The 26,531-nt window shown below is 43.3% G+C and overlaps 1 non-coding gene across 1 annotated transcript; it reads right to left on the reverse strand.

The window, feature by feature from the left end:
• Positions 1-1,459: 1,459 nt before the first annotated feature.
• On the reverse strand, positions 1,460-1,565 carry LOC138286239 (U6 spliceosomal RNA). The gene has a single exon (XR_011201904.1). It is a non-coding gene; the product is annotated as a U6 spliceosomal RNA (small nuclear RNA).
• Positions 1,566-26,531: the final 24,966 nt, after the last annotated feature.

Raw genomic sequence — 26,531 nt, forward strand, 5'->3', positions numbered from 1 at the left:
TCTGCTGCGGAGCACACAGGGGTTCATGCAGAATGCTGTGCTAGATTCACATATCCTCTCACACTAAAAAAAAAAACATCTTTGGGCAACTTTTGCCCTAACAGACCCCTTTATCAGTCCCATTGGGTCAGGGTACCTCTACTCTGACTCCTTCTATCATTTTATTTTCCCTCCTGGGAACCGAGTCCTGATGCACAAAATGGCAGCTGCAACTTTCCTCCGAGGTTGCAGCCACCCTATCAAGGCTTTGCTGTTAGTGCTTAGATCTACAGATCTACAACCTTGGATCTGCGGTGGATCTGCATATCAAGATATACATATATCTTTTAACTTTGATAATTCTAAAACATCTGAACAGTTTTCTACCAAATTTGGTGTTGTGGTTGTGTCTAAAATCCCTATAGGAACCTTCATGGGGAAAAAGTGTTTTGGTACCCCCTTTTTTCTCATCCTCCAGTTGACGGATCACCCTGAAGTGTTCCAGACAGCAGCTGAAGTGACTAACAAAATAGTTTTGAAAATTTCGTGAAGATTCATCAAGCAGCACCTAAGTTATTAGTAAAACAAAAATTGCTCTTCCTATGGAAATTAGGTAGGACAGGCCTATTCAGGGTAAGTCAGATACACACTATAAATTAACCTGTGCTCAGCTTTCGGTTTCTTGGCAGAACAGGCTGGCTTAACTTAAGAAGCAATGTGTAAAGTATTTATTTATTACTTCAAACAGAAACACTGTGAAAACACCCCAAAAGACCCCACACTGGGAGAAAAACATGGAACATAATTTTATGAACAAAACAAGACCAAAACTAAAATAAAATCCAAAAGTAGAAGTTGAGGCATGAATTTTTAAAGACTAAAATGCAATATAGTTCTTAAAAGCATAAAGTGCCAACTAGGGAGATCTGGTTGTGCTACACTGGATTAAATCCAAATGTTCAGGCCAAACGTGAAGGAATGCAGGTTGGAGACAGTCCCAGACAAGACCCACTGAAGTTTTACCTTCTCAAGAATTGAGCCAAGAGTCCTGTTCACAGGGAAGACATTATCAGGGAGCAAAGAGAGCGGTTGTGAGCTGCTATGCTTGCTGTGGGAAGAGATTAATTTGTGGCAGCTAGCGCTGATTCTTTGGGGGAGGTGTGCAGTTCCACTGTGTCTGGGCCCGTTTGCGGTCACGAAGAGCTCACAAGCTTGATTTCAAGAGCCAAAAGAACACTTACAAGCGTCCAGGACTAGAGGTATGGTTCTTGGGAGTCGGGATGGCCCATCAGGCTGTGGATGGCCCATCAGTCACACCTAAGCTCCCTTTGAATGTGGCTGTCGAGAGGGTATGCACCAGTCGAGCTGTCACCCCACCCCACATGTGTAGTGGAGACAAGCAGCGGGCACCAAATGGCTAAAGCAAGAAAATGCTAACTTTCTAAAAATATGTAAACACCTTACTAATGAATATTTAACAGAGGGAGTCTCTGTTTTCACAAATTTGTGTGTCATCCTTGCTCAGAGGCCATGCTAATCGTCTCTGTAGTGTTCCAATTTTAACATATGTGCTGCTGAAGCAACACACAAATTTGTGGTGTTCCATATTTTTTTTTACCTAAAAGCATTAAGGGGTAGTGGGGCTAAACAATTACACTAAGACAACCTGGAAAAGTAAAAAGCGGTGCTTAATGCTGCAAAATAATTAGTAATTACAACCCCTTCGGATGCTATAAACTCAGGAGTCTTGAAGAGTGGGAAAACAGAGACTCCTGAGTTTAATAGTCAGTATGGGTATCACCAATTTAAGGTTGGCATAAAAGGCACAAATTAAATGACATTTGGGAGTAATTTAAGTGCACATGGGTTTCAACAGTTTTTAGGTTTGATTCTAGATTTGTTTTTTTTCTTATGAGCACTGAGCTTTGGGAAGGATTTTCCATGCCTGCTTTGTATTATGTGAATAATTGTAAAAGTTAATCTGTGGATAATTTCTGATCGGTGTGGGCCAAATAGCTCTTGCAACATTTGGTTTGGTAATCCAGTGTTTGTGATGCAACATATGTGATTTAATTAATTTAAGTATTTACAAGTTATATAATAAATGTCATGCCATTAATTAAGTTTCTTGATCAAAACTAAATTCCATTACAGAGTCATTATTACCCAAAGTAATATGGTGTTTGTGTAGTTTATTGTGGTCTAACCTGGCTAACAGGCTTAACCCCTTTGTTAAAAATAACTTTTTAAAATTGGCATTTCAAGAACTGCAATTTTAATTTAAACTTCACCATAAGTTGTGATTTTAAATTTTGAGTTTAGAGACACTAAACATGACAAATTTGTGTCTTTCAGATTGGGAATTACACTTATAAGATGTAATAAGGTAATCCTAAAGTTATCCTATGGAATAGATAGACCTTGCTGTAGTCAAAAATGAATTGGAGCGTTTTTCATTATCAGGGCATGTAAAACTTAAAACGTACATGTCCTGCATTTTAAATACATTGCACCCTGTCCTGCGGGTAGTATAGGGCCTACCTTAGGGGTGACTTTTATGTATGAAAAGGGATCATTTAGGCCTAGCAAGAGGTTTATCTTGCCAGGTTAAAGTGGCACTGTAAACTGCCAAGACAAGCCCTGCAGTGGCAGGCCTGAGCCATTGTTTGAGGGCTACTTAGGTGGGTGGCACAATAAGTGCTGTAGGCCCGCTGGTAGTATTTACTTTTCAGGCCCTGGTCACATGTAGGAACTTTTAAGTAAAGTAAATATGCAAACTGGGGTTAAGTCAATATTAACATGATTTAGGGGAGACAGCACAAGCACTTTAGTACTTGTTAGCAGTGCTAAAGTGAACAGAGTCCTAAAGCCAGCACAAAAGAGCTCAGAAAACGGAGGAAGCAGACAAAAAGTTGGGGAAACATATATACATATATATATATAGAGATATATATACATATATCTCTATATATATATATATATATATAAATATATATAGATATATGTATATAGATATAGATATAGATATATGTAACTTCATACCAGTATGACAATTGAGTAAAAAATGAGGCACTCACAGGATTTCATCGGACTTCTTTTATTCCATAACAGGACCCCAAGCAAAGATATATATATATATATATATATATATATATATATATATATATATATATATATTTTTTTTATTTTTTATTTTTTTGTCATAAAGCTCGCTACCCATGAGCAAGGAAACGGAGCTTACCGAAACGCACTGGGTGTGAATGTTGCCATAAGAATAAATCATTTGTTTGACCCAAGACGATTGTGGCCGCAGTATTTTTCTTCCTTGAGGACTGGTGATTACGCATGTCTCCCCGTGGAGAAGCATTGTATTGATATATAAATGCCCAATCCATGCACAGTTTTTTCTTCAATAATTTGACTGCTAATGTTTCATTGATATTTTTAGTGACTTTATAAAAGTTGTCATGAGTGCTGTAATATCTGGAGTGACTAGTAGTCCAGGGAACCAGACAAGGCAAAAGGAACAAGGCGGAACTTCAAAAGGAAGGGGGGGCAGGGGCGTAAAGAAGTAAGATCTAGTTTGGGGGATAATCTTGTGATCAATTTTTTCTCAAAGATTTTGAACAACAAACATATGAATCCTTTAAATAAAGGGTTAACGTTATGTCCAAGTGTGAGAATGGACCTAGCAACAACGAGGGTCAATTTATACAAATATTGCAGGAAATTAAAATTGAAAAATTATTTTGTCACTAAAACATATGTGAGCAAGGGAACGAATGTGCCCCAGGACCTGTCTAACTTGACAACTGAAGATATTGCCCTAATGCAGGTTTCGTCTAGCCTGGAAAAGCAATCTAATGCATCCCTCACAGAAAATGAAGATGACATCTTGGAATGGCAATTTTGCATAGGAGTGGTGTGGAGACTGACAAGTGGCTGCAAACTAAAGTCCAAATTCTGCTGACAATTACCACCTGGGAACAAGGTGGATTTGTTTCAGGAATTAATGTCAGAAGATCTAAGAGATAAAATTGTAAAGGAAAAACAGTACCATCTTTCTCAACTAAACAACATGATGAAAGATGATTGGTGGACATTGATCGATTGCCAGGAAGATAGTAGTATTGTTATTAAACCATCCGATAAAGGGGGCAAAATTGTAGGGATGGACTGGAGAAAATACTGCCAATAAAACATGAGGCAGTTAATGGATCCAGGAAATTATGAGAAATTAAAGAGGATCCGACGAGGAGAATCATGGAGGTGGTCCATAATGGAGTGAATGAATGGCATTAAAGAGGATTGTGGCAGGATGAAGAATTGTTGTATTTAAAGAAGAGCCATCTGATAACACCGACCGTATACGTATTACTGAAAACATATAAACATTTTAGCAATCCTCTGGAATGTCCAAGGGTTAGCTCTTGTGACTTCTTGTTGGAGAATGCCTCAAGATTTGTTGATATCTTCTAGTTTCCATATGTAACAGCACTTCTATCCTATATTAGAGATTCCATGGATTTTTTTATTTGAATAAATGGCATACCGTGGAAGACAGTATAATGGAAAATCAGTGGATGTTGTGCCTTTGTAAACTTCTATAATACATGAGAATGGATTGAAGGGGTGTGAATAGTTTTTACGAAGTAGATCATTGAATTTAATGGAACATACGCATATGCTGTTGAGAATTATGGAGTTTTGCCTCACTAATAACATCTTCATTTTTGAGGGAAAATATTTAATCGAGAAGAAAGGTAAGGCTTTGGGCACATCTTTTGCCCCAACTTATGCCAACTTTACAATGTGCCATTGGTAGGCTGAATATGTGTGGATGGAAGAAAATGGGAAGATCATCAAAAAGGTAATCTTATGGATCCACTTTATTGATGACCTGTTCTTAATTTGGGAGCGGGAACAGGATAAACTGTAGACATTCTTAATTTATTTAAATCATAACCCTCTAGGGCTACAGTTCATGTATGAAATGAGCAAAGAGACTATAACCTATTTGGTTACAGAAGTTTACCTTGACAATCAAAAGATCTGTACAAAGCTGTACTGTAAGCCTACTAGCTGTAATAGTATTCTTTTTGCAAACAGCTCACATCCGAAGGCACTCAAGTGGAGAGTGCCCTACAGAGAATTGAGGGTCAAAAGGAACTGCTCAGAGTCGAATGACTTTAAGGTGCAAGGTGATGAAATGTTTTCAAGATTCATGAAACAAGGCTATCCATTTTCAGTGTTGAAGGACGCTATGAAAAGAGCAATGGAGAAAAATAGAGACGATTTATTAGTTCAAAAGAACTCAAGAGGGGGAAAGGAAAGATCATGAAAATTGCATTAGATACAGTATGGATTATAATCGCTCTGACAAGGAAATCAAAAAAGCTTCGAAGAAAAACTGGAATATTATTAGAAAGGACGAGGAGTTAAAGAACTGGGTAGCAGAAAATCCAAATCTAACATATAGAAAAAACGCCATCATTAAGTGACATGTTGGTGAAAAGTTATTTGTCTACACAAAAGATGGGTGCAAATAATTGGTTCAAAAGGAATGTTTTTTTCAAGTGCTCAAAATGTAAGGCCTGTTGGTATGGTAAGAACATGACAGAGTTCAGATGCTTTGATGGGTACAAGAGAAGGATAAGAGAAAAAATATTGTGTGAGACCTCGTTTGTAGTTTAAATTCTTGAATGCAGTTGTGGTAAAAAATACATTGGGAGTACTATGAATAAAATGAAATTACGCATTCTGCAACATCTGAGAGCGGTGTTGAGTAGACACTATTCTTATGCGATAGCAAGACATATTTGGGAACAGCTTAATTGGGAACACAATGGTTTGAGTTACTATGGGATCCATCATGTCAGAGATAATGTGAGAAGAGGAGATTGAGAGATGGCCCAGAGAAGATCAGAATCGAAGTGGATCATCACAATTGGAACAGAAATAGCAAGGGGGCTGAATACGGATGCTGAACTTTATGTACATATTTGAGTGCAGGTTTTTGGTGATTGTAAAGTTTGGTATATAGAGGTTTGGTGGCTGTAATACAGCAGGATGTGTGCTCATACTCTCTCCCTTTGCTGATTTTCTTCCCATTTTCTCTTTTCTTTTCTCTCTGTTTTCTCTTCTATTTCCTTCTCTTTCTCTCTCCCTCCTCTTTTAAGTTGAGGGCTGTGATCAGTCAGTATTTCACAATGTAGATTCTTCATCTTGTATGGTATGAAGAGGATGCAGATTGAGTATTTACATATTTTTAGCTGTTTTTTTCAGTTGAAGTGGGAAGTGTGACCATAGAAAGGATGCAATGTTAAATCTGTTTTGTAATCTGAAAACATTCCAGTACTTTACTGTTCTGATTTATGGATATGCATGTGGGCATGAAGTGGCACTGAGGGACAGATTAAATTTAATGTAAGTTTAATGTCTTAAATTGATTTTGATTATTGATATGCATTAAGCATTGTATTGTCTTTTGTTTCTTGGTAGAAATATACATCCAGTACTTTAATGTTCTAAGCAATTAGCACGTCATTACCCATTTATCTCTGCATTTTGTTATCAATATGGATTAAGTACTTTACTGTTTGTTATCTTCAACATGCATCCAGCACTTTTTTATGTAGGGGAAGATTTGATGAATCACATGAATATAAAGTAATTATTTCCTGTTCTTTTACCTTCATCCTTTATATTTATCAATAATGTATATTTATCAATAATATAATACTGTACATTTACTACTGAGGGAATGAATTGACAAAATTGGATGAAGTGAGTGGCCAGATTAAGGGACATATATAATAGCCTTTAGCTCCGCCTTAGTGCCGACATAGTGTCAATTTTTCACGCTAAGGCTGCGCTAAAGTGTTTTTTCCAAGGTACTATATTTACAAAGTGGCGCAATGCATGCATTGCACCACATTATGCCTACACCAGGGATAATGTATGGAAGCGGGGCATTCCAGCGCTAGGAGGCCCGCAAAAATGGCACACTGAAATGTGACAGATTTCACGGCACCATTTTTGGCATCATTCTTAACGCCTTGCTCAGAGCAGGCGTTAAATGATGCTTCCATAGAAACCTGTGGGTTCCTTGCACTTCACTACACTAGTGTTAACCTTTTTGATGCTAGTGTAGCAAAGGGCCACAATAGCATCAAAAAGGTTGACGCTATGGAGCCAACATGCACCATGGTGCACTGTATTATAAATACGGCACAACCATGGCATCGTTAGGTGCCGGTAGGTGGACTCAGACAAATTTGAGCATCAGCTCTGATGCGCCACTTTTTAATAGATAAGGGCCTTAGTGATATAAAACGCAGTCTTTGTTTCTTTAATAATTGGGTGATGGGAGGAAGCCTTTTGTCTCTTAAATCGTCACTTGACACTCCATCTCATAATGGTCCAGTCAAAGACTTTCTGCCGAAACACATGGGTCAGTTCGTTTGTAGAAACTTGCACTTTGCACTTGATGAAATAATAAAAATAAAAATCCTTTAAAAAAGAAGCATTAAGTTTGCACCAGATTGTGAGGTCTCCTTGTTCTACCCGAGTAAAATAGATTGAAGACTGGGGCAGTATAACTGGGTAACTATAACTCGCGCCCTGTCCATGCAAGTTTTTCATTCCATAATTTGACTGCTCCTGTTTCATTAATATTTTTATTGACATTATAAAAGTGGTCATGAGTACTGTAATATCTGCAGTGCATGGTTCTGGTTTTGTGCAACTAAATTCAGAACCTAACTATAACCTCCCTGTAACCTTTGGCTTTTTAAGTGAATGTCTATGTTTTTTTAATTATATTTCCTAACTATAATGTCCCTACTGTAACCTTAAGTTTTTTTCAGTGAATTTATATGGGTTTTTTAACGTAAAGTAATTTTCATTAGTATACGTTAATCCATCCAACCTGGCCTGTGCCAGGCCCTGCATCCAGCCCTCTATGACCACCCAACTCCAACCCAACCCAACAGCCAGCACACCAGGAGTTGGCCGCACGGCCTGTCTCTCTGGGTGTGAGAATAGGTGTGCGAGGGTGTCTTGTCTCTGGGTGTGAGAGCCAGTGTGAGACTGTCAATGCTGTTGTAGCATATGTTTACACTTGGATCACCGGAGTAGGAACCTACCTTCCAGGCTGATGTATGTTTACACTTGGATCACAGGAGAGGAAAGTGCTTAATTTGTTCTGGTGGTTTCTGGTGCTCGGCACTGGCACCTAATTTTCAACAGTGGCTCTTACGATAGTCTGCCACATGATGATGCTGTTTGTCTAATTCAAAGATGAGCAGAACAGCAATTGTTTATTAATTCAATATACTTTTAAAATGACTAATACCTGCCATACAAGCCATACTTACAGCTTTGGGGTTCTGGATTGTTGAAAGTGTCATACTTGTAGGAGTGTGATGGTTAATAGTTGGGTTGGCAGTTATGCAGTGCTGGCAGGGACAATGGTTGCTGAAAGCTGCAGTGGCCTCCTGACAAGGGCCCTGGCTCTTATTTTTTTCACAATTTAAGTCCTGGGAGAGGAGCATACTTTCCATGCCTCATTATATATGTTTACCCTTGGTTCACCAGAATAGGAGACTACTTTCATGGTGTATGCCTACAGTTGGTTCACAGGAGCACGCGAGTCGCTGCAATGCTGTTCCTACATGAAGACTTGCCCCCGCCCTCCACCGCTGACTCGACAGATGTGAGATGAAAGGCCTGTTCTGCGTTGCGGGTACTATGGTAGACCTGCTGTGATATGATCGAAGTTTTATTGAATGGGAGGACACCTTTCTTAATGAACAAGAAGGTTGGTTTAAAAATGTATCGTCCTTTCCTGGTATATTCTATGGAGAAAACGCGGAGCGTCAAACGTCACTTTGTGAAATCATATCAAGTCACACGAAACGGGGCATTGAATAGAAGAAACTTTACCATGCGCTATTTCCGTCTCGCTTCTTAGAACAAACTTCCTATTTAGGAAAGAGGATAGAACGGTGCAACAAAATCACTAAAACGTTTCACATAAAAGGAATAAATAACTATCAGGCAATAGCTGGGCGAATAGAAAGAACAATGAAGGAAATAGTCGAAACATCAGGAGAATAAATAAAGCGAATCCAAAATGCACCGCATACGAAAATGGAATCTCACATTGATTCCAAGGTATTCATCATCCATCCTTTCAGGTAACAAAACTTAGTAGCAAAACTAGTGCTAGAGCTTCTAACATTATAGAGAGTTTATCCCCACAAGTACTCAAGGGCTGCAGTTTGAAAGGTTTGGTGTACTGTACTGATATCACCAGAAGAATAGACATTTTAGATTCATGAAAATAAACGTGGGTCTGAGAGTGCACATGGAGTAGGATAAACACAGAAAAATTCAGGGCCATATTTATACTTTTTGACGCAAAACTGCGCTAACGCAGTTTTGTGTCAAAAAAATTAGCGCCGGCTAACGCCATTCTGAAGCGCCATGCAGGCGCCGTATTTATTCAATGAAGTTAGCCGGCGTTAGCCGCAGGCGCTGCCTGGTGTGCGTGAAAAAAAACGACGTACACCAGGCAGCGCCGGCGTAGGGGGATATGGAGCTTGGGCGCCAAAAAATGGGGCAAGTCAGGTTGAGGCAAATTATTCGCCTCAACCCGATTTGCGCCATTTTTTTCGACTCCCAACCCCTATAGAAATGACTCCTGTCTTAGCAAAGACAGGAGTCATGCCCCCTTGCCCAACGGCCATGCCCAGGGGACTTCTGTCCCCTGGGGATGGTCATTGGGCATAGTGGCATGTAGTGGGGCACAAATCAGGCCCCCCTATGCCACAAAACTTTTTTTTTAAAACACTTACCTGAACTTACCTTAATGTTCCTGGGATGGGTCCCTCCATCCTTAGGCGTCCTCCTGGGGTGGGCAAGGGTGACAGGGGGGGTCCCTGGGGGCATGGGAGGGCACCTCTGGGCTCCTTCCGAGCCCACAGGTCCCTTAACGCCTGCCCTGACCAGGCGCTAAAAAACGGCGCAAAAGCGGCCATACGTCATTTTTTTTTACCCGCCCACTCCCGGGCGTGAATTTTGCCCGGGAGTGTAAATACGGCGCACATGCCTCGGAGTCAATTTTTTAGACGGGAACGCCTACCTTGCATATCATTAACGCAAAGTAGGTGTCCACGCTAAAAAATTACACAAACTCCATGGACTTTGGCGCTAGACGCGTCTAACGGCAAAGTATAAATATGGAGTTAGTTTTGCGTCGGAATTGCGTAAAAAGAAACGATGCAATTCCGGCGCAAACAGAGTATAAATATGCCCCTCAGTTTTCTATTCTGTGCGCTAGTAACTGTTATTTGTTTGCATAACAAGTAAGACATATATAAATATCTTTACAAGTTATTTGCTTTGTGCTGCTCTGATACCTGGCTTAAGGGTGTATTCACACTATGAGGATGAGGCACATGTGCCAAAATAAGGGGCAGCTTTATGGAAAGTGTCGCTGCACCGAGTGCAGCGCCACCTTCCCTGCGCCCCATAGCATTCCCCTGCTGCCACCGTGTGGGCGCCGTAGTTATAATACGGCCGCACCATGGTGCATGGTAGTGGGCAATAGTGTAATTTCTCAGGATGCTATTGATGTGCTTTGCAGGAGTAGCGCCAAAGTAACTCCTGCAGAGTACATAGGGTCCCATTCAAAAGAATGGAAGACTCCTTTTAACACCTGCTCTCTAGCAGGCATTAAAAGTGCTGTAAAAAATGGTGCACGGAAATCTCATAGATTTTCTTATGCCATTTTTCCTGCGCCCTCTGCATACATTATGCCTGACACAGGCATTATGCCTGGCACAGGCATAATGTAGTGCAAAGGGTTACAGAGTTGCGCAATGCATGCATTGCGCCACTTTGTAAATACGCCGCAGGGATTTCAGCCTCATTTGGCCACATTAACGTACAAAATAAAGATGTTAATGTGGCGCAAGGTGGCGCTAGAGCATTATAAATATGCTCCTTAGTGAGTAATTCATCAATCCACTCTCAATAGGTGGAAGAATCGCCTATCTTTGGCAGATGTCCAGAACCCACCAAACTCTAAATAACCCCTTTTGCCAGTAATAAGTAGATACAGTTGAAGTCTGAAAAAGCTACAGAGAATGGAAAAAGCAACCCCATCACAACAGTAGCAGCTTCCACGTCAACATCTTACTTGTGAGCTTTTGCTAAGGAGGTCATTGCAAATGTCATGGGGGGATAATTTACAAGCCCCTTGCTCCTCCTTGTGTAACATTAGCATCATTTTGTTTACATTAATGTGGCATTAGTTAGGCATTTCTGACGTGTCATATTTACAAAGTGGCTCAATGCTTGGTGCAATGCTTGCATCGCACCACTTTGTAACCTCTTGTGCCACATTATGCCTGCACCAGGCATAACGTACGCAAGGGGGGTGTTCCGGCACTGGGAGGCCCAAAACAAAGATGGTGCAGTGAAATTTGCAAGATTTGACTGAGCCATTTTGTGAGTCATTTTTAACCCCTGCTCAGAGCAGGCATTAATATGATGCACCCATTATGTTCAGTGGGCCTCCCTTTGCTTTGCTACACTAGCGTCAAAAATGTTGATGCTAGTGTAGCAAAGCGCCACAATAGCATCAAAAATGACTGCCATGGCGAGGCCATGGTGTCGTTTGGTGTCGGTAGGAGGGGCACAAGAAAAGTGGTGCATCACCTATGATGCACCTCTTTCTTGTAAATAAGCCCCAAAGATTTTTACAAGCCAAAACACTTTGCAACTAAATAAACGTGGCACCTTAAAGATAGCTACTGTAGGTTAAATGCCCATGTTAGTGCTGTTGTTCCATATTGCAAGACAAGCCAGGCATTCTGTCAGAATCAATGGACCACTATGCCAATCATGGCAAATAAATCAAAAAGACCAAGGTGAAGGTATGGTTCTGTTTGAGCCACATTTTCAGGTTATCCCAAATGAAGAACAAAAATAGTAAAAAATATATTGAATATATGTGCAATAATGATACGTGTGACATATGCAGTACTTTGCCTCTCAGTAATGAATATGCTTGCTACTTATGTGTGGTTTGCTTTTTTATTAAGGTTAGGAGCAGCAAAATCTTAAGAAAGCAAAATCAGGGAACTTCGCAGGGAATTGCCAAGTTTACATCAATGTGCGCTCTGTGTAGTTTCACTATCCTGACCCCTGTCTCAGCAGTCAGATGTTCAACAAGAAAAAGGGTGACCAAATCCCACTCTGGCTTGGACTAACTCAAAATATGTGACATTCTAGAGCCCAAAGATTTATTTTGATACTTTTGGTTGTGGGATAAGGAGAGGTGCATGGGGCAAGCAGTAAGTGGCTGCCGAGTGGCACAATAACAGCCTTGTGCAATATGTAGAATGTTCCTGCTGGAACTCGGAGACCCTTTTTTAGGTTGCAGCCTATGAGACAGCACAGCTGTCTGGCTTGCTAAAGACATCTTGGGGACATTCAGAAAGCAGACCTAGGAATGTATTCTGCTGGTTGCTTGCCACTGGCTTAGTGGTTTGTAACTCACATTATTTTGCTTTCTATTTGCTGGTGTTATTTGTTTTAGGCTGGCCAGCTTGAGTTTGTACCTTTACTTACGCAAACCTTATTTACAGTATCCTTCCAAGTGCTCCTTTTCTGTAAACAGGCCTGTAAATCTTTTTCTTATCTCATCACATTTGCTGTGCATTCAAAGACCAAGGTCAAATGTCAGGCACTGTCTTCCAACTGCGCTTGAGGAATTATGTGACAATCATGCTGGATTCAAGGGGGGGCAGTATAGAGTTTTTGTGTTTCTAGCACATGGCAACATTTAAATGAACTGTGTAAGTATTTCAGAATATATCAGAGTCAGCAACACAAAAATGCATTTTTTTGTTATTTCTGAAGTATCTTGCTCTAATATGATCAAAAGAAATCATTAGTCCAGGTGATGCAATTTCCACATATTTTCATCTGAGCACATGTATAATTTTATGAGGTATATTGTATGTCTGTACAAATGTAATGGTGATTTCAATTGAAAATGTGTTGTCTGTAATGTCAGTGTGCTACCACACCACTCTACTCTACTCTGCACCACTCCTCATCACTGCACTCCACACCACTGCACTCTGCACCACTACTCTATGCCACTTCATTCTACACCGCTCTACTCCAACCTGTGCTACTCTCTTCTATGCCAATGCATGTTCATCACTTTACTCTACACCACTGCAATCTAGGCGACACCAATTTACTCTGCACAACTCCAGTCTATGCAACTGTACTCTAGGTTACTCTGCAACACTGCCCTCTACATCACTGATCTATATGCCAACACACTCTATACCAATGCACTTTACTCTGTAGCACTCAACTCTATGCCCCTACACTCTACGCCAATCCACTGTACGCAACTCTACTCCACTCTGCACCACTCCACTCTATGCCCCTGCACTCTACTCTTAACCACTGCACTGTATGCCACTGCACTCCACACAACTGCACCCTATGTCAATGCACTCTATGCCACTGCACTCTACTTGGAATCACTGTACTCCATGCCACTGCTCTGTACACCACTCTACACCACTGCACTCTGACACACTGCAACACTTCACTCTCTGCTACTAAACTCTACATCACTCTACCATGCACTCCTCCACTCTATACCACTGCACTCTATGCCACTGCACTCTACTCTGCACCACTCTATGCTACCATACTCTGAACCACTCTATGATACTTCACTCTATGTCACTCGACTCTACTCTACACCCAGTGCCACTGCACTCTATGCCACTCAACTCTATCCTGCGCTAGTGGCCTCTGCATCACTCAACTCTATGCCACTCCACTGTGCATCACTCCACATCACTTGACTCTGCACCACTCCATTTTGCGCAATTCCACTATGCGATACTCCACTTTGCACCAATCCATGCCACTCCACTCTGCTTTGCACCACTGTAATCTACGCCACTGCATTCTACAATGCTATATTGTATGCCACTAAATTCAGTGCCATTGCACTCAATACCACTGCACTCTATGCAATTATACTCTGTAACACTCTACGCCAATGCGCTCACCAGCCCACTCTACTCTATGCATCCCCGATGTATGCCACTCTATGCAGCACAACACTATTCCACTCCTAAACACGACAACCTTTGCCACTCAACTCAACAACACTCTACTCCACTCTTCGCCATTCCACTCTATAACACTCCACATCACTCCCTTCTATGCCACTAACTTTCAGTCATGCTGAACAGCAGCCCAGGTGGTGTACAACATGGCTAAAAACACATTAGCAATGCCAATAGCTCCTGCATAGGCGAGAACTATTGGGTTTGCCAATGCTTGTTTATCCCAGTTGTTTTTCCAAAGTTTGCTAGCTTCACCAGCTGGTTTTTCAAATTTATCAGCTTTGTGTTACATAAGTCTTGCAAAATGTTAAAGAAATTAGGAGTTACAAGGCTTGGCACTTCTCAACTTCAAATAAGCCTACTGTTAGTGTTTTGGTCTCCACTATTGATGGTGTAAGCTAGTTATCTATGTATTTGCAAGTACTTTAGAAATCTTTTCAAGTTTAAGTAGGTGGACTTTATCCAGTGTCTACACGATCCATTGAATAAAAGCAAATAAAAGATCAACACAGTAGGCTACTATCTAAAAGAATGGATATCATCTATTGCAAGAATTTGAGACATCTTTGTCTTCTATGTGAATGTGAGGTTGAACATAAAAATGACAAGCCTTTTTTAACATAACAGCAATATGTCAAAATAAATAGGCATACTTAGTTAAGAAAGATTAGCTGTCAGAGTGATGAAATCAATGTACTTACAGCCAATTCACCTGTGATGTAAACCAATATTTATGCCGAGATCCCAATGTCATAGGACTTAAGTTGTACATCACTGATGGGGCACAAAGCAAAAAGCAGTCTGGGTATCTGTTTTTTAATGTCGCTTGGACCATGGCTTTAGGTGCCTGGACAAGGATTATTTTCATATGGTTGGTTCTTTTGATAATGCCACAGAAGAGCTCTGGGTTAGAATGCAGCATAGAGAGATTTTAAGTATCTGAAAGGAATTCAAGAATTCCATCTATCATTTTGTCAGCTTCCTTCTGAATTTTCAATGCTCTCATTTTACCGAAACCATAATGGTAGTGGAGGTGATGTCACATGCCATGTTCCAATAACACTACAAAACAAGCAAAACGTTAGGATCGGAATGCTTAGAGCAGAACGTATGTCGAGCTGTTCAGGGCAGTTGTGAAAAAAATTGACTCGCAATATCAAACGTCTGTTTGCCCCAACATCCATTTTTAGGCTGAGCCTCGACAGCGCAAATGAGCTGTCCTGAAGACCTGTTGTTAGGGATATAAGCATTTTTGTCCCACCTGCCGCTGCCTGCCACTTCCAATAGGTTGAAGGCAGTGTTGCTCTTGTTGTGCTGCCTTTTAAATGGTTTGGCAGCCAATACGTCACTGCCTGTACTTGGCCGAGGAGCACCGGTCAAGTACAGTTTACTCACTACACACATGTTTTTCCGTTGTTTGGACAGACTATTTTCTTTGTTTCCTACCTCTTTAAATCTACTGGTTGCTTTATTGTACACAGTAATGACAAAAATAAGATTTGCTCCAGACAAATTCAAGCGGATAAGCCACAGATTTGCAGTTTTAGAGCCGCGCGGGCCGAAAAACAGGGACGGCCCCTTGGTAACTGCTCATAGTTGCTCTATAGTGTTGTGTAAACAGAGCCCGGCTGTGTTTCTTTACAGCCCTGGCTGCAACTATGCCTCTCTACTCTACTCTGTACTACTCTACTCTAAGCCACCGCACTTTGCGTCTCTCTACACCACTGCACTCTGCTCGTCTGCACGCCATACCACTCCAGTCTAGGCAACACCAATCTAATCCGCACAACTCCACTCTCTGCCACTCTGCAACGCTGCACTGTACGCCACTGCACTCTAAGCTAATACACTCTATGCTAATGCACTTTACTCTGTAACACTCAACTCTATGCCCCTGCACTCTACATCAATACACTGTACATCATTCTAATCTACTCTGCACCTCTGCACTCTATGCCACGGCACTCTTCACTACTTTACTCTATGCCATCACACTCTATGCCACTTTATGCAACTCCACTCTAACCTGCACTTCTCCACTCTAAGCCACCTCACTCTACTGTGAAATAATCTACTTTATGCCACTGCACTCTGTGCCACTGCATTCTATGCTATTGCACTCTACTCTGCACCTCTTCACTCTATGCAACTGCACTCTACTCTGAAACAATCTATTCTATGCCACTGTACTCTATACCACTCTGACCACTGCACTCTAGTTCAATGCACTCTACACCACTGCAAGCTGACACTCTGCAACACTGCTCTGGCCGCCACTATACTCTACACCACTCTGCCCTGTACTACTGCATTTTGCACCAATATACTCTATTCCACTGCATTCTATGCCACTCTACTCTGCCCAATGCCACTCAATGCAACTGCACTCTACACCAGTGCACTCTAAACAACTGCACTGCCCTTTACTCTGAACCACTGTACTCTATGCCACTGTTCTCTGGACCACTCTACACCACTGCACTGACACTCTACTCTGCAACTCTACACCACTCTACTCTAAACCACTGCACTCTACGCTAACGCAAACAACTGCACTGTACCCCACTGCACTGTACTTTGCACTACTGGGCTCTACGCCACTACTCCTATGCTACTCTACTCCACTCCACACCACTATTCCACTAGCTTTAAGCCATGCTGAACAGCAGCTACTCTGGTGTATAACATGGCTAATGGCTAAAACACATTAGCAAAGCCAATAACTGTTTCGTAGATGAGACCTATTGGCTTTGCCAATGTTTGTTAGTACTATGAGGTACCGAGGTACCTGAAAGAACTGTGAAAAATACAATTACATCATAATAAAGGCAGCTACAAAATGCGCAAATACATTTTGGTTAAATAAATAAAAAGTGCTTTTCAAATACAGATTTGAATTATATACAGTTTATACCTAGTGATTAAAAAATGTATAACACTCCTTTAAAACTACACACTCCACAGCTCACCTTGGAACACCATTACAATACCTCTCTGAAAGAAATATCTTTGCCACCAGAAAACTTCAAGTGACTCCTTTTAGTAATGTCAATGCAGGTTTTCAAGCCCCTTTGTATTTGCAGATTTACCAGTTGCCCACATTTGCATGTCTTTAGGGAAAGAGACCCCCTGGCAAGAAGGCCTTATCTTATCTGCCTGCCCCTCCCTCCCTCAGAGCACAGGAGACCCCCTGCCTTCCAGCAGAGCTGGGGAAACTCCTGTGCCCCTAATTTTGCCCTGCCTCCATTGCCCTTTAGGTGAAAGGCTAAAATTACGGGCAAATGCCGTCTGTTAAAGCTTTCATCACGACAACGGACAGCAGGGCGAAAATACGGACAGTCCGTGAAATTTACGGACAGGTGGTCACCCTAGACGATCTTCACCACACCGATCGGTCTTCATCCTTCCTTCATCTCAGCGTGAGGTGAAGGAAGGGACAGGCCCGGATCACGGACTCCTCCCAAACAAAGCCTTGCTAGTGGGCGCTGGCACAGAGCAGGTAAGAAACTGGCGATTGGGTCTCATTGCGAATACTGGGATCAACGAATATTTAGGCTGCATAGTGTGAATTGCATCCTATCTCTTTCTTTCACCACAGTGCACATCCTATTTTTTTACTTCACTCTTGAACTTTGTCTTTCACACCTTCTTATCTCTCATTTTGATTCCACTCTGACCACAAGACTACAATAATATCAATGGGCGTGTACACCTCCCCTGTCTGAGCTACTGATGTATCTTTTGAATATGTCAGCGCAAGCAAAAAAGAAACAAGGTTCGAGATTTTAGCTTTCCTTTATGCCGGAGCACACCACAACCTGATTTTAGCAGTCCCAACGTAAGACGAGAAGTATGCAGTAATAGCGTGCTATTGTTTCTTTTCTCACTTGGCAAGAGGATTTTTATTTTTAAAGTACCCGGATGATTTGTTTTTGATCATAATTTGTATTTGTATTTACCCCTCCGTCTCTTCAAGCTCTCGGGTCCCCAGTGGCCTAAACTTTGAATTCGGCCGCAACCGAGTGACTGTGATTGTTAGTGCTGTTGATGTGGGATATGGTAAATAGTGCTGTGTTGCTCTGGTCACTGGATGCCGCGTGATCACACAACATGGCCCCCCTACACATGGAGCCGCCTTCTTTGCAAGGGCCACAGGTTTCTTAAACTATTGTACACATTGACAGGTTCTGAACTCGTTAAGATCGCATAAGCGACCACTATCCACCTTTTGCCCATTTCTTTAACGTCCACGCCTCTGTAAGGATTTAATAAAAAGGAGCATCCGGTGAACGACATCACAGTAGGCCTCAAAACCCAGCAGCTGTCACCATCACAGGTACAGGACTGGTCAAAGAGAACCCTCTATTTACCGGATGGCACGTGCTTAATTTGTAAATAAAAACGTGCCGGTGCTCAAAGCTCTCCTTTGAAACGTGGCTGCTGCAATTAAATGTGCGAGCACCAAACACTGAGGCAGCGTAATCCTAAAGCCACCTTGGGCCTCTTTAACCAGTTTACAAACACTCCCCTCCCCGCCTCTCCAGCTAACTCATGCAGGTTTCTGATTTCTCCCTTTCTGACGCATTTCCGTCCTTCTCGTCCAGTTTCTTTCACACTCACATAATTTCCACTTCTCTGCCGCCAAACTTCCACAAAGGAAGGAATGCGGTGATTTTATCTCCTCGTTTTTGGGTTGCAAGGATTCATCCTTTTTGGGCCATCTGTGACTCCATCCTGGCGCAGGTTCATAGAAAATGTGTGACTCCGTGAAAAACGTCTAAGGTGCTAAATCTTCCCTAAAGCCTAAACGTTTCACTCTAGTGCTTTAAAACATTCGCAACAAATATTTTCCATACTTTGAACACAAAGGCTCCAATCCCTATTTTTACCATTGCAGACCTCACTGCACTTTAAAACATTTTACATTGTTAGTCACTGGTATCTCAGTTTGCAAATGTGCAAAAAAAACAAATGGATGTATGGGCTTACAAATGTTGCACAAACTAGCTATTTTAGCTGGTTTGCTTTGTGCTAGCCTTTCCCAGACCCCTCTGGGGGTGCGTGGCAGGTTGTGTTAGAGATTTAGGAGCGGCCTGTTGTGAGAAGGTAGCCTCTTTCTAGCCTTGTTACCCCCACTTTAGGCCTGTTTGTGAGTGTATGTCAGGGTGTTTGTCACTGTTTTCACTGTCTCACTGGGATCCTGATATCCAGGCCTCAGTGCTCATAGTGAAAACACCATGTTTTCAGTATGGTTGTTATGTGTCACTGGGATCCTGCTGGTCAGGACCCCAGTGCTCATAGGTTTGGGGCCTATATGTATGTGTCACTGGGACCCTGTCACACAGGGCCCCAGTGCTCATAGGTGTGCATGTATATGTTCCCTGTGTGGTGCCTAACTGTCTCACTGAGGCTCTGCTAACCAGAACCTCAGTGGTTATGCTCTCTCATTACTTTCAAATTGTCACTAACAGGCTAGTGACCATTTTTACCAATTTACATTGGCTTACTGGAACACCCTTATAATTCCCTAGTATATGGCACTGAGGTACCCAGGGTATTGGGGTTCCAGGAGATCCCTATGGGCTGCAGCATTTCTTTTGCCACCCATAGGGAGCTCTGACAAATCATACACAGGCCTGCCACTGCAGCCTGAGTGAAATAACGTCCACGTTATTTCACAGCCATTTTACACTGCACTTAAGTAACTTATAAGTCACCTATATGTCTAACCTTTACCTGGTAAAGGTTAGGTGCAAAGTTACTTAGTGTGAGGGCACCCTGGCACTAGCCAAGGTGCCCCCACATTGTTCAGAGCCAATTCACTGAACTTTGTGAGTGCGGGGACACCATTACACGCGTGCACTACATATAGGTCACTACCTATATGTAGCTTCACCATGGTAACTCCGAATATGGCCATGTAACATGTCTATGATCATGGAATTGCCCCCTCTATGCCATCCTGGCATTATTGGTACAATTCCATGATCCCAGTGGTCTGTAGCACAGACCCTGGTACTGCCAGACTGCCCTTCCTGGGGTTTCTCTGCAGCTGCTGCTGCTGCCAACCCCTCAGACAGGCAGCTGCCCTCCTGGGGTCCAGCCAGGCCTGGCCCAGGATGGCAGAACAAAGAACTTCCTCTGAGAGAGGGTGTCACACCCTCTCCCTTTGGAAAATGGTGTGAAGGCAGGGGAGGAGTAGCCTCCCCCAGCCTCTGGAAATGCTTTGTTGGGCACAGATGTGCCCAATTCTGCATAAGCCAGTCTACACCAGTTCAGGGACCCCTTAGCCCCTGCTCTGGCGCGAAACTGGACAAAGGAAAGGGGAGTGAACACTCCCCTGACCTGCACCTCCCCTGGGAGGTGTCCAGAGCTCCTCCAGTGTGCTCCAGACCTCTGCCATCTTGGAAACAGAGGTGCTGCTGGCACACTGGACTGCTCTGAGTGGCCAGTGCCACCAGGTGACGTCAGAGACTCCTTGTGATAGGCTCCTTCAGGTGTTAGTAGCCTTTCCTCTCTCCTAGGTAGCCAAACCCTCTTTTCTGGCTATTTAGGGTCTCTGTCTCTGGGGAAACTTTAGATAACGAATGCATGAGCTCAGCCGAGTTCCTCTGCATCTCTCTCTTCACCTTCTGATAAGGAAACGACCGCTGACTGCGCTGGAAGCCTGCAAACCTGCAACATAGTAGCAAAGACGACTACTGCAACTCTGTAACGCTGATCCTGCCGCCTTCTCGACTGTTTTCCTGCTTGTGCATGCTGTGGGGGTAGCCTGCCTCCTCTCTGCACCAGAAGCTCCGAAGAAATCTCCCGTGGGTCGACGGAATCTTCCCCCTGCAACCGCAGGCACCAAAAAGCTGCATTACCGGTCCCTTGGGTCTCCTCTCAGCCCGACGAGCGAGGTCCCTCGAATCCAGCAACACCGTCCAAGTGACCCCCACAGTCCAGTGACTCTTCAGCCCAAGTTTGGTGGAGGTAAGTCCTTGCCTCACCTCGCTGGGCTGCATTGCTGGGAACCGCGACTTTGCAAGCTACTCCGGCCCCTGTGCACTTCCGGCGGAAATCCTTCGTGCACAGCCAAGCCTGGGTCCACGGCACTCTAACCTGCATTGCACGACTTTCTAAGTTGGTCTCCGGTGACGTGGGACTCCTTTGTGCAACTTCGGCGAGCACCGTTTCACGCATCCTCGTAGTGCCTGTTTCTGGCACTTCTCTGGGTGCTACCTGCTTCAGTGAGGGCTCCTTGTCTTGCTCGACGTCCCCTCTCTCTGCAGGTCCAATTTGCGACCTCCTGGTCCCTCCTGGGCCCCAGCAGCGTCCAAAAACGCCAAACACACGATTTGCGTGTAGCAAGGCTTGTTGGCGTCCATCCGGCGGGAAAATACTTCTGCACGACTCTCCAAGGCGTGGGGGATCCATCCTCCAAAGGGGAAGTCTCTAGCCCTTGTCGTTCCTGCAGTATTCACAGTTCTTCAGCCTAGTAAGAGCTTCTTTGCACCAACCGCTGGCATTTCTTGGGCATCTGCCCATCTCCGAGCTGCTTGTGACTTTTGGACTTGGTCCCCTTGTTCCACAGGTACCCTCAGTCAGGAATCCATCGTTGTTGCATTGCTGCTTTGTGTTTTCCTTGCATTTTCCCTCTAACACGACTATTTTGTCCTTAGGGGAACTTTAGTGCACTTTGCACTCACTTTTCAGGGTCTTGGGGAGGGTTATTTTTCTAACTCTCACTATTTTCTAATAGACCCAGCGACCCTCTACAAGGTCACATAGGTTTGGGGTCCATTCGTGGTTCACATTCCACTTTTGGAGTATATGGTTTGTGTTGCCCCTATCCCTATGTGTTCCCATTGCATCCTATTGTAACTAAACATTGTTTGCACTGTTTTCTAAGACTATACTGCATATTTTTGCTATTGTGTATATATATCTTGTGTATATTTCCTATCCTCTCCCTGAGGGTACACTCTAAGATACTTTGGCATATTGTCATAAAAATAAAGTACCTTTATTTTTAGTATAACTGTGTATTGTGTTTTCTTATGATATTGTGCATATGACACTAAGTGGTACTGTAGTAGCTTCACACGTCTCCTAGTTCAGGCTAAGCTGCTCTGCTAAGCTACCATTATCTATCAGCCTAAGCTGCTAGACACCCTATACACTAATAAGGGATAACTGGGCCTGGTGCAAGGTGCAAGTACCCCTTGGTACTCACTACAAGCCAGTCCAGCCTCCTACATTGGTTGTGCAGCGGTGGGATAAGTGCTTTGAGACTACTTACCACTCTTGTCATTGTACTTTTCATAAGAGAAAAATATACAAAACAAGGTCAGTGTATATACACATAGCCAAAAAGTTTTGCATTTCCTCTTTTCACTCTTTTCTAAGTGCTGAAAAGTACTTCTAAACTTTCAAAAAGTTCTTAAAAGTTTAAAAAGTTTTTTTTCTGTCTTTCCAAAAAGTTCTGAAAACTTTTTTCTCTTTGTCTATCACTTTAACTCTCTCTAAAAATGTCTGGCACAGGCCAAAAAGTTGAACTGTCCAAACTTGCATATGATCACCTTAGCTGGAAAGGAGCAAGGAGTCTCTGCATAGAGAGAGGTTTGAGTGTAGGGAAGAATCCTTCTTTAGAACTGTTAATTAATATGCTTAGAGTACAGGATAAGGCCATAAGTGCCCAATCTGTAGAAAAAGTAGCTAATGGTTCTCAATCTGATCCAGGGACTCCCCCAGGAAAAGGTTCAGGAAAGAAACTTTTCAGCCTGCCCATTACTAGACAGTCTAGCATAGTTGGTACAGAGGTTGAATCACACCATACTGATGGTGTGCTCTCACATTATACTGGTAGCCAAGCTGTTAGGGTGCCCTCTGTAAGGGACAGGTCTCCTTCTGTTCATTCCCATCATACCTCTGTATCTAGAAATGTCCCTCCCACCCACCCTGATGACAGATTGTTAGAAAGGGAGCTCAATAGATTGAGAGTGGAGCAAACCAGACTGAAGCTCAAGAAGCAACAGCTGGATTTGGATAGACAGTCTTTAGAAATAGAGAGGGAAAGACAGAAGATGGGTTTAGATACCCATGGTGGCAGCAGCAGTATTCCCCATAGTCATCCTGCAAAAGAGCATGATTCCAGGAATCTGCATAAGATAGTTCCCCCTTACAAGGAGGGGGATGACATTAACAAGTGGTTTGCTGCACTTGAGAGGGCCTGTGCTGTACAGGATGTCCCTCAAAAGCAGTGGGCTGCTATCCTATGGCTATCATTTAGTGGAAAAGGTAGGGATAGGCTCCTTACTGTGAAAGAAAGTGATGCCAATAATTTTACAGTTCTTAAGAATGCACTCCTGGATGGTTATGGCTTAACCACTGAACAGTACAGGATAAAGTTCAGAGAGACCAAAAAGGAGTCTTCACAAGACTGGGTTGATTTCATTGACCATTCAGTGAAGGCCTTGGAGGGGTGGTTACATGGCAGTAAAGTTACTGATTATGAAAGCCTGTATAACACAATCCTGAGAGAGCATATACTTAATAATTGTGTGTCTGATTTGTTGCACCAGTACCTGGTAGACTCTGATCTGACCTCTCCCCAAGAATTGGGAAAGAAGGCAGACAAATGGGTCAGAACAAGGGTGAACAGAAAAGTTCATACAGGGGGTGACAAAGATGGCAATAAGAAGAAAGATGGTGAAAAATCTCAAGATAAGCATGGGGATAAGGGTAAAACCAAAGATCCCACTTCAAATCTTAAACACTCTTCAGAGGGTGGGGATAAAACAAATTCTTCCTCTTCTTCCCAACCTGCACACATTAAAAAGCCTTGGTGCTTTGTGTGTAAAAATAGAGGCCATAGGCCAGGGGATAAGTCCTGTCCAGGTAAACCCCCTGAGCCTACCACCACTAATACATCAAGCTCTAGTGCCCCTAGCAGTAGTGGTACTAGTGGTGGGACTGCTGGCAACAGTCAAGCAAAGGGTGTAGTTGGGTTCACTTATGGGTCCATAGTGGAAACTGATGTCATCAGTCCCAAGACAGTTTCTGTCACACCTAGTGGCATTGGCCTTGCCACACTGGCTGCTTGTCCCCTTACAATGGATAAGTACAGGCAGACAGTTTCAATAAATGGTGTTGAGGCCTTGGCCTACAGGGACACAGGTGCCAGTTTCACTTTGGTGACTGAAAACCTAGTGCCTCCTGAACAACACATCATTGGACAACAGTATAAGATTATTGATGTCCATAACTCCACTAAGTTTCTTCCCTTAGCTATAATTCAGTTTAGTTGGGGTGGAGTTACTGGCCCTAAGCAGGTGGTGGTATCACCTAGCTTACCTGTAGACTGTCTCTTAGGTAATGACCTAGAGGCCTCAGGTTGGGCTGATGTAGAGTTTTATGCCCATGCAGCCATGCTGGGCATCCCTGAGGAATTGTTCCCTCTCATTTCTACTGAAATGAAAAAGCAAAGGAGAGAAGGCCTGAAAACTCAGGAACCCTCTCCATCAACAGGTAAAAAGGGTATCACAGTATCCCCTAACCACCCTACCATTCAGGATACCATTCCTGTGGTGGGAGAAACCTCTCCTGGGGTGGCACCTGTTCCAAGGGAATCATCAGTTGGCAAAACTGTACTCCCTGAGGTGGAAGTACCTCTCTGTGGGATAACTAACATTGGTGAGAAAAATAGCACCATTTTAGTTAACATGGAGCATCCCTCCAACCCTCCCAGAGAAACTTTAGTGCAGAAACTCTGCACTGCCTCACAACACTTAGGACAGCATCCCTGCCCTAGTGTGGAGCTGATAGGACAGCATCCCTGCCCTGCTCCAACCCAAGAGAAACAGCATCCCTGTTCTCTCTTCCAGCCATATGGACAAAGTTTTTGCCCAGCTATGGCTTTTCTGAGACAGCATCCCTGTCTGGCATTTCCATCACTACAAATAGGTTCAGTGGACAATTCCCACGGCTCTAAACTAAAACTTACTGATAGAAACTCTGAAAATACATCTTCACATTGTTGCTTAGCTAAAAAACTTCAAACAGGGTGGTTTACATCCCCACAGGGAAGTAACCATATAGTGGATGATAAAGGGAGTAACCAGTCTATTGCAGAGCTACTCTCTACTTATCACCACTTAGACAATAAAGTCTCAACTGGCCAAGGTTAGCCTTATTGTCCTTCGTTTGGGGGGGGGTTGTGTGAGAAGGTAGCCTCTTTCTAGCCTTGTTACCCCCACTTTAGGCCTGTTTGTGAGTGTATGTCAGGGTGTTTGTCACTGTTTTCACTGTCTCACTGGGATCCTGATAGCCAGGCCTCAGTGCTCATAGTGAAAACAACATGTTTTCAGTATGGTTGTTATGTGTCACTGGGATCCTGCTGGTCAGGACCCCAGTGCTCATAGGTTTGGGGCCTATATGTATGTGTCACTGGGACCCTGTCACACAGGGCCCCAGTGCTCATAGGTGTGCATGTATATGTTCCCTGTGTGGTGCCTAACTGTCTCACTGAGGCTCTGCTAACCAGAACCTCAGTGGTTATGCTCTCTCATTACTTTCAAATTGTCACTAACAGGCTAGTGACCATTTTTACCAATTTACATTGGCTTACTGGAACACCCTTATAATTCCCTAGTATATGGTACTGAGGTACCCAGGGTATTGGGGTTCCAGGAGATCCCTATGGGCTGCAGCATTTCTTTTGCCACCCATAGGGAGCTCTGACAAATCTTACACAGGCCTGCCACTGCAGCCTGAGTGAAATAACGTCCACGTTATTTCACAGCCATTTTACACTGCACTTAAGTAACTTATAAGTCACCTATATGTCTAACCTTTACCTGGTAAAGGTTAGGTGCAAAGTTACTTAGTGTGAGGGCACCCTGGCACTAGCCAAGGTGCCCCCACATTGTTCAGAGCCAATTCACTGAACTTTGTGAGTGCGGGGACACCATTACACGCGTGCACTACATATAGGTCACTACCTATATGTAGCTTCACCATGGTAACTCCGAATATGGCCATGTAACATGTCTATGATCATGGAATTGCCCCCTCTATGCCATCCTGGCATTATTGGTACAATTCCATGATCCCAGTGGTCTGTAGCACAGACCCTGGTACTGCCAGACTGCCCTTCCTGGGGTTTCTCTGCAGCTGCTGCTGCTGCCAACCCCTCAGACAGGCAGCTGCCCTCCTGGGGTCCAGCCAGGCCTGGCCCAGGATGGCAGAACAAAGAACTTCCTCTGAGAGAGGGTGTCACACCCTCTCCCTTTGGAAAATGGTGTGAAGGCAGGGGAGGAGTAGCCTCCCCCAGCCTCTGGAAATGCTTTGTTGGGCACAGATGTGCCCAATTCTGCATAAGCCAGTCTACAC

Source organism: Pleurodeles waltl, chromosome 3_1 (genome assembly GCF_031143425.1).
Source record: "Pleurodeles waltl isolate 20211129_DDA chromosome 3_1, aPleWal1.hap1.20221129, whole genome shotgun sequence".
NCBI classification, from domain to species: domain Eukaryota; kingdom Metazoa; phylum Chordata; class Amphibia; order Caudata; family Salamandridae; genus Pleurodeles; species Pleurodeles waltl.